The following is a 14400-nucleotide window of genomic DNA, read 5'->3' on the forward strand; positions in this document are numbered from 1 at the left end:
CACGCTTGTACTGTCCCCATAATTTTATTGGTGCTTCTACTCTCTCCACATTAATTATAACAGGTGGACCACACAGCATTTTCACATACTGTCTCGAAAAAGTTTATCGAATGGACGTTAAAAGAAATGTTTTGCAGTGTATCAAGAATTACAGTGTAATTTGCACTTTACTCGTAAGGACTGAACTGGTCATTGAAACATCTCAATTGGATTTTATGGTCCCAGAGAAAATTAATATAGTTATTACACTTTACAAAAGATAGGACACATGTGGAAATCACCGAATAGTCAGTCATGTACAACATTCATAAAATAAAGCACATATGGGTAGCTTGTTGAGGAACAGGAGGGAACTCCAATTGTTTAGGAGTAAACCAGTTCTGCTTGTATTTTAGGGAAAGTACGAGTACCCAAGAAGGAATTTTAGTATTTCTGGCTAATAATATGTTGAGACTATACCAAAAACAAGGAAATATGCTTTGCATTCGTAATTGGAGGATGTGCAGCACAATATTTCTTACGCATAATAATTCAACAAGTAAGAATCAATAGTCTTCTACTTTGTAATTTGTATTAAAACAGCTATAACTCAATAAACCTAATTTTCTTAAAACATTTTATCCTTTCTTCGAGCTACAGATTTCTAATACATTTTTGATCATCACATGGCTGCATAATAATTACATGATGAACTGTTAACCTGCTGTTGCGTTTTTGAATGCCCCTACAGTATCCCAAAGAGAAAGACAAATTTGCTGCAAAGAAATAATCGAAATGCAAATCAAATAAGAAGAGAGTGAAGTTCAAAACAATTGGATAAATGTATGTTACAATGAAAGCAATCATCTTGTCCGAAAATTTTATTTTTCATGTACCGCCTAGTGAGCATTATTACACTTTTCTTTGCATTAATAACTCATCCTACGAACGTAAAGTAGTCATCTGATAACAAAAATTTTGTATACCTAATAATGAGAAAAAACAATAAATTTTTTTAAAAGCATAACAAGTTAGTCCGTGGAGCTTGTTTTAAGAGGTTTATTTACCTAACACCATGGTATCCTGAAAAAGCCACCTACTGACAAAATAGTTATCTTTTTTCTTCCAACTTTCTTGTCACTACAAGTCTGATGTTCTTGCCTAATAGCCCCAATACTAATGTTATTTGTCGCTGTATACGCTCTGAAAATGTCATCCCTTGCTTTGAACGAGTTTTTTTTTTCATCACGAGTACGTTCCTTGATATAATATATAAAGAGCAAAAATTTATATGGACTTCTTCACGTTGTAGCGAGACAGTAGCTTCGTTAAATTTGTGACCATAGATGTTCCCACATTTTTCAGCCGAACCCTTTGACGGATAATTTCGTCACAGATTGGAACGATGCAATTCCTCACAAGACTGAGGCTCCAGAGTGTAACGAAAGAATTAACTAATTACTTTACAGGATTTACAACTACTTCTCTACACGAAGAGGGGGATGCTTCTTTATAATTTGAATATAGCTAAGTTGTTTGCATGAAGAAGGAACAGCAAATAGCTTTCACGTGCAATCCAGTTAAATTCAGTACAGAAATGTAGTCATATGTCTTGAAAATACAGTTTTTTCAAGTCAGGTCATTCAATATAACATTATGTCATTGTACACAAATAACTTTTCAGGCAGGGAACATAAAAAATGGTTCAAATGGCTCTGAGCACTATTGGACTTAACTTCTGAGGTCATCCGTCCCATAGAATTACTTAAATCTAACTAACCTAAGAACACCACACACATCCATGCCCTAGGAGGATTCGAACCTGTGACCGTAGCGGTCGCGTGGTTCCAGACTGTAGCGCCTAGAACCGCTCGGCCGGCGAGGAACATAAAAAGATCAAAATTCATCTCAACTCTAACATTAACATAATACAGCAGGGTAAGACATGTTATAAGAGGGCTATAGGTCGCGAAAAGTATACGATGAAAATTTGCACAAGTGTGTTGGGCAATGTGTCAAGTATGCCTCCCGATCGCAACATGTCAGTCTTTTCGGTTCTCAGCAAACAGTATACTCGTAAAATTTCCTACAACAGTAGTGTCCCGATCAAGTGTGAGTTGCGGCTACGAGGTTTCGCCTGATTTCATGCAACCCTAAATGACTTACCTGTAATGCATCTCATTCTTGACAATTCTCGGCCGCACGCTGCAGTGGGTATTAGGAGGTCTCTGCAGCGTTTTCGATGATAAGTGTTTCATCACCCACCATGCAGCCCGGACCTGGCTCCCTCTGATGTTCATGTCTCTTCACATAAAGCGCTGGCTATGGATACAAAATTTTGGCACAGACAATGATCTGCACTCCAGCGTAGAGCAGTGGCAGAAAGCACAGGCGGCTGCCTTCTACGACAGTGGTATTGGAACGTTGGTACTACACCATAAGAAATGTCTAAGTGGGAGCTGCGACTATGTACAGAAATAGGTGGAAGGTGTAGAAAAGTGTTAAAAATAAAACATTATTCATTTTCACTGTTATTTTCATTTCGCTACTGATCGGACCATACTTCCGGAATAGTCCTTGTATTTGGCTGCACATGCAGTGATTCAGTGAGATGTTTGTTTTTCTTATACTTGTCATGGCAGACATATTAAGTAACAGCTTCATTACGTTGAATTTCGCTCCCCTTACCGATGTTATTTATATCGCAACAGTGGTATACTTGGAATTACAAGAGCAGAAGAGCCAACCATAGTCTTCGTATTCCGCTTTAGGATTTGTTGCCTTTCGACTACAGATCATACCTTTCGAGCCTACCGTCTTGCCGTAGTGATAACAGCGGTTCCCGTCAGGTCACCTAAGTTAAGTGCTGTCGGCCATGGGCTACCACTTGGATGGGGGACCATTCGGTCTGCTGAGCGCTGCTGGCAAGCGGGGTGCACTCAGCCCTTGTGACAAAAACTGAGGAGCTACTTAATTGAGAAGTAGAGGCTGTGGTCTCCTAAACTGACATACGGGGGCCACAGTTGTGTGCTGGCCACATGTACCTACATATCGGCATACAGTGAAGCCTGTGGGCTAAGGATGACACGGCGACCTGTCGGTCCGTTGGACATTCATGGCCTGTTCGGGAGGGGTTCAGGTTTAGTTTCATAACTTTCGAAACCTGTGTACTGTATAATGAGTACCTCACACGCAGCCATATCTACATACACAGCTAAACTTTGAAACCACTTCATGATATGTGGTGGAGGATACTTTCCTACATCTCCTCCCCCTCCCTAACCCCTCTTACGTGTTCCATTCTCGAATTGTAAGTAGGAGTAATATTTTTGATAAAAGATAGTAAGATGTCTAGTTTCTCATAGGACAATTCACAGTCGAGGTCATTAAAATGATTTCCAGGTATAAAGTTGTATTATTTAGAATGAGAGACTTCAGATTCAGATTTTGCGTAAAACGACATTGCCATACTCCTGTGACCACACAAGATGTGTCCAAAATCAATGTAGAAAAAGAGATGGCTGGTAGCGTGGGTCATAACAAGCACATTTCAAACAGCAACCCACTCCTTAGTTTACGACGCTGGGTCTCGTTGAAGAGAGTCGTTCGCCGCCAAGAGAGTAACCACACGACATGCCATCCGAACCGTCATGGTACAAGATCTGCAGTGCGATTTCAATGTATCTGTGACGTCAAGGTAAATGAGAAGACGGGGAGGAGTTTTATAACATTTATCTGAAAGTGAGTAAAATCCCCCTCCTGCTTAAATGCACGCCTTGCAACGACGCTCGAGTGATTGTCGCACTCTTTCAAACACTCCTGGCAAAGCGGAAATTTCATCGGAGGCTTGTATAATGTGCCCTATTAGCTCTTTACTAGTCTCAACGAGTCTTCCATAGGCAACAGATTTCAGGTGGTCCCAGAACAAAACATCATTTGGCGCCAAGTTGAAAGAAATTCCAGGCCATACCACCGGCCCACCGCGGCGTGTCCAGTTTTCACCAAAGCTTTCATCCAAATGCATTCGCACTGCATGTGTGAAGTGTGATGGTGCACGGTCCTGTTGGTAGCACATTCGCTGCCCCACTTTGAGTAGAACATGTTTCAACAACTCTGGCACAGCTTCTCGTAAAAAGATTATGTAACTGATAATTAATTGAAACCCTCAGCTGCAAACGGGTGTTGTTCATATACCGCCATGGAGACAACTGAAAACGTATGCCCCGACCGGGACTCTAACCTGGGATCTCCTGCTTACATGGCAGATGCTCTGTCAATCTGAGCCACCGAGGACACAGATGAATAGCGCGGCTGCAGGGACTTATCTCTTGCACGCTAACCGTGAGACCCACATTCCGTCTGTCCACAATCTACATACGTAATGTACCTAATAGATATTAGCCCATCCACTCATTACTCACGCACTCTAAGGTGACGATTCCGTAAGAGTTTGGGCAACCTGTGTGCATTCGCACATTGAATGTCAATGGCTGGCTAGCCTTTAACTAAATATATGAAGATAGTAACTATTCTCGATAGAACAGATACCACTGATGACCGTGCAGCTTCTCTAGAATAAATGATAATTAACTGAAACCCTCAGCTGCCAACACGTGTCCTGGTCGGGGCACACATATTCAGCTCTCCCCATCGAGGTATATCGACAACACCTGTCGACAGCTGTGGGTTTCAATTAATTATCGTTTATTCTAGAGAAGGTGCACGGTCATCAATGGTAACTGTTCTTTCGAGAACAAAAACAAAAATGGTTCAAATGGCTCTGAGTAGTATGGGACTTAACAGCTGAGGTCGGACATCATACACATCCATGCCCGAGGCAGGATTCGAACCTGCGACCGTAGCGGTAGCGCGGTTCCAGACTGAAGCGCGTAGAACCGCTCGGCCACCCCGGGCGGCCTTTCGAGAACAGTTAGTATCTTCATATATATGATTAAGTAACTGTGTTCAGTACTCGGGGGAACATGTGGAGATATACCATATTATCGCCTACCAATACGGCCCAAATGTTGATGGCGAAACTATCTTGGTGACCATGAACAAAGGCAGCGTGTGGATTTTCCCGTGCTCACCCGTGTTGTTTCTGGCTGTTGAGTGTACCTTCTCGTGTAAAGTATACGGTACGGAAAGTAGGGTTTAATTGCACACCGATGCAGAAACTACTGGCAGAATTCAATTCTACGTTGAAAGTCGTCTAGGCTAAGAGCGCGAATCTTCGGAAGGCGGTATGGGTGCAAATCATCTTCATACTACACAGACCTAATTGAGGAATGGCTTACACCCATTTCCCGTGCAACACACTGCGAGCTTGTGGAGGGTGTGTTTTACAGAATCGTTAATGCCTCCTCTTCAAGCCTTGGTGTATCCATTCCGCGGTCAGAGCTTCGCACCTGTAACACAAAATGATTACACCAGATTCCGAAGTAAGTTTTCAGTGCATATGCGCCATTACGAGAACGCGCCAGTGGAAAAGGTACCTCAACTGAACCTATCTCTCATAGAGACCTGTGGATGTCAGTAAATGTGCGTGAATGTGACACTCGACGATTGGGAAAATGCCGCACGCACAAACTTTGGACAGCGTGAGCATCCAGGCTCCGTCGTGTGCACAGGTGCTGTCCTCTGTGTAACACCTATCAAACAGGCATTTGCAGAACCAAAAGCAACGCGGTCACGAACCAGCAAGAGGCGGAAAAACTCCGCAGTGTTGTCCCGCCTGCAATATTCGCAACTACACTCCTGGAAATGGAAAAAAGAACCCATTGACACCGGTGTGTCAGACCCACCATACTTGCTCCGGACACTGCGAGAGGGCTGTACAAGCAATGATCACTCGCACGGCACAGCGGACACACCAGGAAACGCGGTTTTGGCCGTCGTTTGGCGCTAGCTGCGCAGCATTTGTGCACCGCCGCCGTCAGTGTCAGCCAGTTTGCCGTGGCATACGGAGCTCCATCGCAGTCTTTAACACTGGTAGCATGCCGCGACAGCGTGGACGTGAGCCGTATGTGCAGCTGACGGACTTTGAGCGAGGGCGTATAGTGGGCATGCGGGAGGCCGGGTAGACGTACCGCCGAATTGCTCAACACGTGGGGCGTGAGCTCTCCACAGTACATCGATGTTGTCGCCAGTGGTCGGCGGAAGGTGCACGTGCCCGTCGACCTGGGACCGGACCGCAGCGACGCACGGATGCACGCCAAGACCGTAGGATCCTACGCAGTGCCGTAGGGGACCGCTCCGCCACTTCCCAGCAAATTAGGGACACTGTTGCTCCTGGGGTATCGGCGAGGACCATTCGCAACCGTCTCCATGAAGCTGGGCTACGGTCCCGCACACCGTTAGGCCGTCTTCCGCTCACGCCCCAACATCGTGCAGCCCGCCTCCAGTGGTGTCGCGACAGGCGTGAATGAAGGGACGAATGGACACGTGTCGTCTTCAGCGATGAGAGTCGCTTCTGCCTTGGTGCCAATGATGGTCGTATACGTCTTTGGCGCCGTGCAGGTGAGTGCCACAATCAGGACTGCATACGACCGAGGCACACAGGGCCAACACCCGGCATTATGGTGTGGGGAGTGATCTCATACACTGGCCGTACACCTCTGGTGATCGTCGAGGGGACACTGAATAGTGCACGGTACATCCAAACCGTCATCGAAACCATCGTTCTACCATTCCTAGACCGGCAAGGGAACTTGCTGTTTCAACAGGACAATGCACGTCCGCATGTATCCCGTGCCACCCAACGTGCTCTAGAAGGTGTAAGTCAACTACCCTGGCCAGCAAGATCTCCGGATCTGTCCCCCATTGAGCATGTTTGGGACTGGATGAAGCGTCGTCTCACGCGGTCTGCATGTCCAGCACGAACGCTGGTCCAACTGAGGCGCCAGGTGGAAATGGCATGGTAAGCCGTTCCACAGGACTGCATCCGGCACATCTACGATCGTCTCCATGGGAGAATAGCAGCCTGCATTGCTGCGAAAGTTTTCTTTATCTTTATGTCACAAATACACTGAAATCGTTGATCTGCAGACCTGCTCGGATGGCATGTTTTGTGTCTACCATCATGACGACTCGCAACACTGTTCAACAACGCCTAGCGCCTTACGCTGAAGGACGCGGACATTGCGTGGTGTGTGAGATACGCTTATTATGATCCATTCTACCAGGCCTGTCATTTCCTACACCCATTTCACATACACCCTTTGTTGTTGTTGTTGTTGTGGTCTTCAATCCTGAGACTGGTTTGATGCAGCTCTCCATGCTACTCTATCCTGTGCAAGCTTCTTCATCTCCCAGTACCTACTGCCGCCTACAACCTTCTGAATCTGTTGGGTGTATTCTTCTCTTGGTCTCCCTCTACGATTTTTATCCTCCACGCTGGCCTCCAATACTAAATTGGTGATCCCTTGATGCCTCAGAACATGTCCTACCAACCGATCCCTTCTTCTAGCCAAGTTGTGCCACAAACTTCTCTTCTCCCCAATCCTATTCAATATCTCCTCATTAGTTATGTGATCTACCCATCTAATCTTCAGCATTCTTCTGTAGCACTACATTTCGAAAGCTTCTATTCTCTTCTTGTCCAAACTGTTTATCGTCCATGTTTCACTTCCATACATGGCTACACTCCATACAAATACTTTAAGAAATGACTTCCTGACACTTAAATCTATACTCGATGTTAACAAATTTCTCTTCTTCAAAAACGCTTTCCTTGCCATTGCCAGTCTACATTTTATATCCTCTCTACTTCGACCATCATCAGTTTTGTTTCTCCCCAAATAGCAAAACTCGTTTACTACTTTAAGTGTCTCATTTCCTAATCTAATTCCCTCAACATCACCCGACGTAATTCGACTACATTTGGTGATGCTGAAGGAATTAAATTAGGAAATGAGACACTTAAAGTAGTAAAGGAGTTTTGCTATTTGGGCAGCAAAATAACTGATGGTGGTCGAAGTAGAGAGGATATAAAATGTAGACTGGCAATGGCAAGGAAAGCGTTTCTGAAGAAGAGAAATTTGTTAACATCGAGTATAGATTTAAGTGTCAGGAAGTCATTTCTTACAGCATTTGTATGGAGTGTAGCCATGTACGGAAGTGAAACATGGACAATAAATAGTTTCGCCAAGAAGAGAATAGAGGCTTTTGAAATGTGGTGCTACAGAAGAATGTTGAAGATTAGGTGGGTGGATCACGTAACTAATGTAGAGGTATTGAATAGGATTTGGGAGAAGAGACGTTTGTGGCACAACTTGACTAGAAGAATGGATCGGTTAGTAGGACATGTCCTGAGAGGCATCAAGCGATCACAAATTTAGCATTGGAGGGCAGTGTGGAGGTTAAAAAGTAAAAATCGTAGAGGGAGACCAAGAGATGAATACAATAAGCAGATTGAGAAGGATGTAGGTTGCAGTATGTAAAGGGAGATGAAGGAGCTTGCGCAGGATAGACTAGCATCGAGAGCTGCATCAAACCAGTCTCAGGACTGAAGACAACAACAACAACAACATTTATACACACTGTGAATAGCATCGGTCCTACTATAGTCCCCTGCGGCGTACCTGAAATCACTCTTACTTCTGAATTCTCTCCATTGAGAATGACATGCTGCGTTCTGTTATCTAGGAACTCTTCAATCCCATCACAGAATTGGTCTGATAGTCCATATGCTCTTACTTTCTTCATTAAAATACTGTGGGGAACTGTATCGAACGCATTGCGGAAGTCAAGAAACACAGCATCTATGTGGGAACCCGAGTCTATGGCACTCTGAGTCTCGTGGACGAACAGCGCGAGCTGGGTTTCATGCGATTGTCTTTTACGAAACCCATGCTGATTCGTACAGATTAGATCTCTAGTCTCCAGAAAAGTCATAATACTCTAACATAATACGTGTTCCAATATTCTACAACTGATCCACGTTAGAGATATATTTCTATAGTTGTGCACATCTGTTCGACGTCCCTTCCGGAAAACGGGGATGACCTGTACCCTTTCCAAACCTATAGGATGCTACGCTCTTCTAGAGACCCACAGTACTCCGCTGCAAGAAGGGGGGCGAGTTCCTCCGCGTACTCCGAGTGAAATCGAACTGGTATCCCATTACGTCCAGATGCCCTTCCTCTTTTGAGCGATTTTAATTGTTTTGCTATCCGTCAGTCATCTATATCGATATCTACCATTTTGTCATGTGTATGACAATCTAGAGAAGGAACTGTAATGCAGTCTACCTCTGTGAAACAGCTTTGGAAAAAGACATTCATGTCCATTGTGCATTCCGACGAACTTAGGAAATTCCAGCAGGACAATTCGACATCCCACACGTCCACATAGTGGCTCCAGGAAACCTCTCCTGAGTTTACACACATCTGCTTGTCGCCAAACACTATTCAGCATATCTGGGATACCTTGCAACGTGCTGTTCACAAGAGACCTCCACCCCTAGTGTTCTTACGGATTTATGGAGGGCCTCGCAGGATTCATGATGTCAGTTCCTTCCAGCGCTACTTGAGACATTAGTAGAGTCCATGAAACGTAGTGTTGCGGCACTTCTGTAAGCTCGCGGGGCCCTACGCGATAGAGGCAGGTGTAACAGTTTCCTTGGCTCTTCAGTGTGTTTTGTGAATTTGATTTTGGAAATGATTTATAATTCACCCTTCCATTTTACTACTGTAGTTTTCAAGTACTAGGAATGTGTCACACGAACCGAATTTAGTGAAGTGTGTGTGCGGATTTCTCATTATGCGTTTCAATGGAAGGAGAGCCTCCCAGCTTGTGGAGGTTCGCCTGGAGACGACTCGGCGAGGCCGTCTGCATTCCGGTCACGTCGGTTCTCCTGCGCCATGTCGTTAACTGGGCGAACGCAAAGGGGGTTAAGCGTGCACTGCTTCTCGTGAGAAGCGATGGTATCCAGGAGCAGACGCCAGCCTCCGAGGCCGGCAGATACCAGCGCGGAACGTAAAATACGGCGGACCACCGTTAAGCCTTCCTCACTCAGTGACAATGTCTCAGTATGTTTTCGTCTGTACCAGGGTTCGTCGAACGGTGAATATACTTTCAAAACTTTTCTTAGGAATTTAATTTATTTACTACCGATTCATCAAGAACATTAACACATTGAATCACACTATGTGAGCCTGGAAGTAGTTGCCAGTGGGTAACTGATGAAAACAAATTAAATTTCTTTCCACATATGAAAATTTTATTACTAAAAGCCTTATTTTAAAGAGATTTAAAATTATAATCAGAAAGCATCTTCTGATTAACAAGTTACATTTAATTCAGACGCAGAAAGAGCTAATTTTGATTGCATGAGCTTTCGGGCTGAGAACCTCGTCGCTCCCTTTTGACACGGCCGTAGTCACGACCGCTCACAACCTCTGGAAGACTACACTGGTGCAGATCTGCAACACACCAGATTACTTTAGACTAAAAAATTTAACAACTCACACAAGCACATAAACTCTGCACCCCGTAGGAGGGATGGAAATGGTACAAAACACTAACATTAAAAAAAATTAACTTGCCACCGAAGGCGCAACTTGATTTTTTTTTTTAAAAACTCTCACGGTGAATGGGTGGCAACTTTATATACTAAAATGATCATTTAAATAAAAACCCATGAAATGCAGTCTTACATAAAATACACAAATATGCTCTACGTTACACATATACCGCCTCTCAAGATGATAGGCAAGATAAAAACATATTTCAGGAATTGGGCCGTTACACTTCAAGCAATAAATTCGTTAACACCGAATCCGACAAACATGACAGAGGCAGCTATTAACGTACGGCAGACCGACAGACAGACACACTAACTGCCTAACAAATGCGGACGGGAAACAGACGAGCAAGCTGGGACGTGAGGCTGACCAAGAAAAGTAGAAATTAACAAGTAAACGAACAACGTATCACGAATCACTTAGCTTCTGATAAACTGCGATGTCTGACGGAGACCTGGCGCAGCACCCCAAAACGCTCTCCCGAACCGCCCGCTGCCAGCCGCTTCAACGGACACAGGAAGGCGCGCCAATCTCCCGTCTCAGGGCGTCGCAGCTCGCACCGGCCAGACCGATATTGTTGGTTGACTCCTGTTGCTCTCGTGTCGGCCGCGAAGCCACTACCCCTCGCCATACGGCGCTGGCCAGTGGACTCACGTGGCGACCGCACTTGCACCGACGATCAAGACGGACAAGTCATCTTGTGTCCCAGTGCGCGACCGATCGATACAACCGACAATGACCATTTGCCTGAACAAACTTGAGCAGACTGGCGGCCTAACACATACTAGCACTCCAGAGACAGACAGACACTGACTGCCCCGCACTGACCTGGCTGACCAACTGACCAGACTCGCTGCCTAGCGAGCTCATAGCGCCGCTTAAATACACATGAACAGGCTACCGTTCCCCTTTCCCACTAGACCCCCCTGCGGGTCCGGAGGTTAGAATAGGCCAGAGGTATTCCTGCCTGTCGTAAGAGGCGACTAAAAGGAGTCCCGCCCCCTCAAGGGGGTAGTTAGCGCCTGCGTCCGGAGACGGAGGGTTCCACGAGCTATATTTGCGGTCATTTTGGTTTTTCCCTTCTTCTGGTTTCTTCCTTCCTTCGGTTGGTTCCTTTATTTGTTCTTCTCCATCTCACTGTCTTCCTTGCCCTCCTTGCCTTCTTCTCCTTGCCTTCTTCTCGTTGCCTTCTTCTCCTTGCGTTCTTCTCCTTGCCTTCTTCTCATTGCCTTCTTCTCATTGTCTTCTTCTCATTGCCTTCTGGTCTCTGCCTCGGCGTTTGAGACAGTCTGTCCTTTCTTTCACTCTCTCCTTTCTTTTTCCTCCTCCTCTTCTTCCTTCCTCTCTGTGCGTGCCTGAAGCCGACCCACGCGTTCACACGCCTTGCCGGTGACGGGGTAACGCGTAATTCCCCGCCCTGGGTAGACTAGTAAGGCACGCACGTACCCGCTGGTAAAGGCCAGGCCCATGAGGGGTGATTGTCTGAGCTGACACCTTCCGACCATGCCGATTGGTCCCTCCGTCCGTTTCTCGGGAGGTGTGACCTGAGGTGTGAGCAATCACCTAAGGCGGGAGTGCCCTCTGAGACGGTCCCCACAAGGAAGGAGCGCGCCATCGGAGACGCTGGCAGTCATGGGTGATTCCTCCGCAATGGATTTCTCTTCTTCTTCTCTCTCGACTTCTGCCCACAAACGGAAACTTGACCAGCCACCAGTGACAAAAGTACTACCGCCTGCCCAACAGTTCCTCGTAGTCTCTCGATCTGAGGACGGAAAGGATTTTTCCTCTGTCAACCCTTTCGTTATCCAGAAGGGCGTAGATGCCATAGCAGGATCGGTCAAGTCTTGTACCAGGTTGCGTAACGGTACCTTGTTACTAGAAACTGAGAGCGCCTTTCAGGCACAAAAACTGCTTCGGGCCACACTCTCGTACACGTTCCCTGTCCGGGTGAAGGCTCACCGCACTTTGAATTCGTCTAGTGGTGTGGTATATACTAGATCATTCGACGGATTGACTGACGAGGAGATTCTTTCCTCGCTGAGCAGGGCGTGACGGTTGTCCAAAGGGTCATGAAAAAGGTCAACAATGATCTTGTACCGATCCGGACACTTTTCTTGATCTTTGATAGTGTTCAGCTGCCGTCGCGCATGAAAGCGGGCTACGAGGTTATTTCTGTTCGCCCCTAAGTCCCGACACCTACGCGCTGCTACCAGTGTCAGCGTTTTAATCACACTCGCCAGTCTTGTTCCAATGCGGCTAAATGCGTCACTTATGGCAGGGATGCCCATAAGGATGACTGTCCACCTCCGTCTCCTCGTTGTGTGAACTGTCGCGGTGACCATGCAGCGTCCTCCCGCGACTGTCCCATCTACAAGGAAGAACGCTGTATCCAAGAAATTCGGGTCAAAGAAAAAGTCTCCACCTCGGCTGCTCGTAAGCTGTTTGCTAGTAGGAAGCCTACGTTGCTCCCAACGGGGAAGTACAGTACTCTCCTCTCCTCTCCTCGCCTCTCCTCGGACTACCAGGGAGGTGGCGGCGCAGACATGCGATCTGACCTTCAGCACTACGGTCGTCCGTTCGGCCAGTGCTAAAACGCCCGGTCGACGTCTCCTCTTCCCCACGTCACCCCTCCGACACAAGCACCTTTATCAGCTTCTGCCACGACGAAGACCCAGAAGTCAGATACACGGGCCTTCAAGAAAGAACCGTCTTGTGCAGACTTCCTACGTACCTCGAACTCCCAGCCATCGACCAATACTTCCACAAAACGACCTTCCAAGAAGGCTCATAGGAATCACAGTTCTCCTTCCCCGCCACGGCGCATTTCGTCTCCTGCGCCACCCAGTGGTTGCCGCCCCAGGCCGTCATTCCTTTCTCCTGGCCGCACAGCTGGTAGCCAAACATCTGGCCGTTCACCAGCGGAGGAAGCTCCCCCTCCCGGGAGCATCTTCTTCTTCTCACGATGGCACTTATTCACTGGAATATTCGCAGCATTCTCTCCAACCGAGAGGACTTAAAGCTGCTGCTCCGCTTGCACCGTCCGCTCGTCGTAGCCCTCCAGGAAACGAAGCTACGCCCATGCGATCACATTGCTTTGGCACACTACACCTCTGTGCGTTTTGACCTACCCTCTGTGGCAGGTATTCCGGCTCATGGAGGGTTTATGTTGCTGGTCCGGGATGATATCTACTATGATCCCTTCACTTTGCACACCGGCCTGCATGCAGTTGCCGTCCGCATTACTCTCCCCACTTTTACATTTTCCATTTGTACCGTTTACACTCCATCGTCGTCTGCCGTTACCAGGGCAGACGTGATGCAAATTATTGCTCAGCTATCTGCACCATTTTTGTTAACTGGAGACTTCAATGCTCACCATCCTCTTTGGGGCCCTCCAGCATCCTGTCCGAGGGGCTCCCTGTTAGCACACGTTTTCAACCAGCTCAATCTTGTCTCCCTCAATACTAGCGCCCCTACTTTTCTTTCAGACACATCTCACACATATTCCCATTTAGACCTCTCTGTATGTACTACCCAACTTGCACGCCGGTTTGAGTGGTATGCACTTTCTGATACATATTCGAGCGACCACTTCCCGTGTGTTATCCATCTCCTGCATCATACCCCCTCTCCGTGCTCAACTAGTTGGAACATCTCCAAAGCAGGCTGGGGGCTCTTCTCTTCCAGGGCGACCTTTCAGGATCAAACCTTCACAAGCTGCGATAGTCAGGTCGCACACGTCACGGAAGTCATTCTCACTGCTGCTGAATATTCCATCCCTCACACTACTTCTCCACGTCACGTACCGGTCACCTGGTGGACCGCAGCAGGTAGAGACGCTTTACGTGCTCGTCGACGTGCTTTACGCACCTTTAAACGCCACCCTACAGTGGCG

The sequence above is a fragment of the Schistocerca gregaria genome, chromosome 6, assembly GCF_023897955.1.
Source record: "Schistocerca gregaria isolate iqSchGreg1 chromosome 6, iqSchGreg1.2, whole genome shotgun sequence".
Lineage (NCBI taxonomy): Eukaryota > Metazoa > Arthropoda > Insecta > Orthoptera > Acrididae > Schistocerca > Schistocerca gregaria.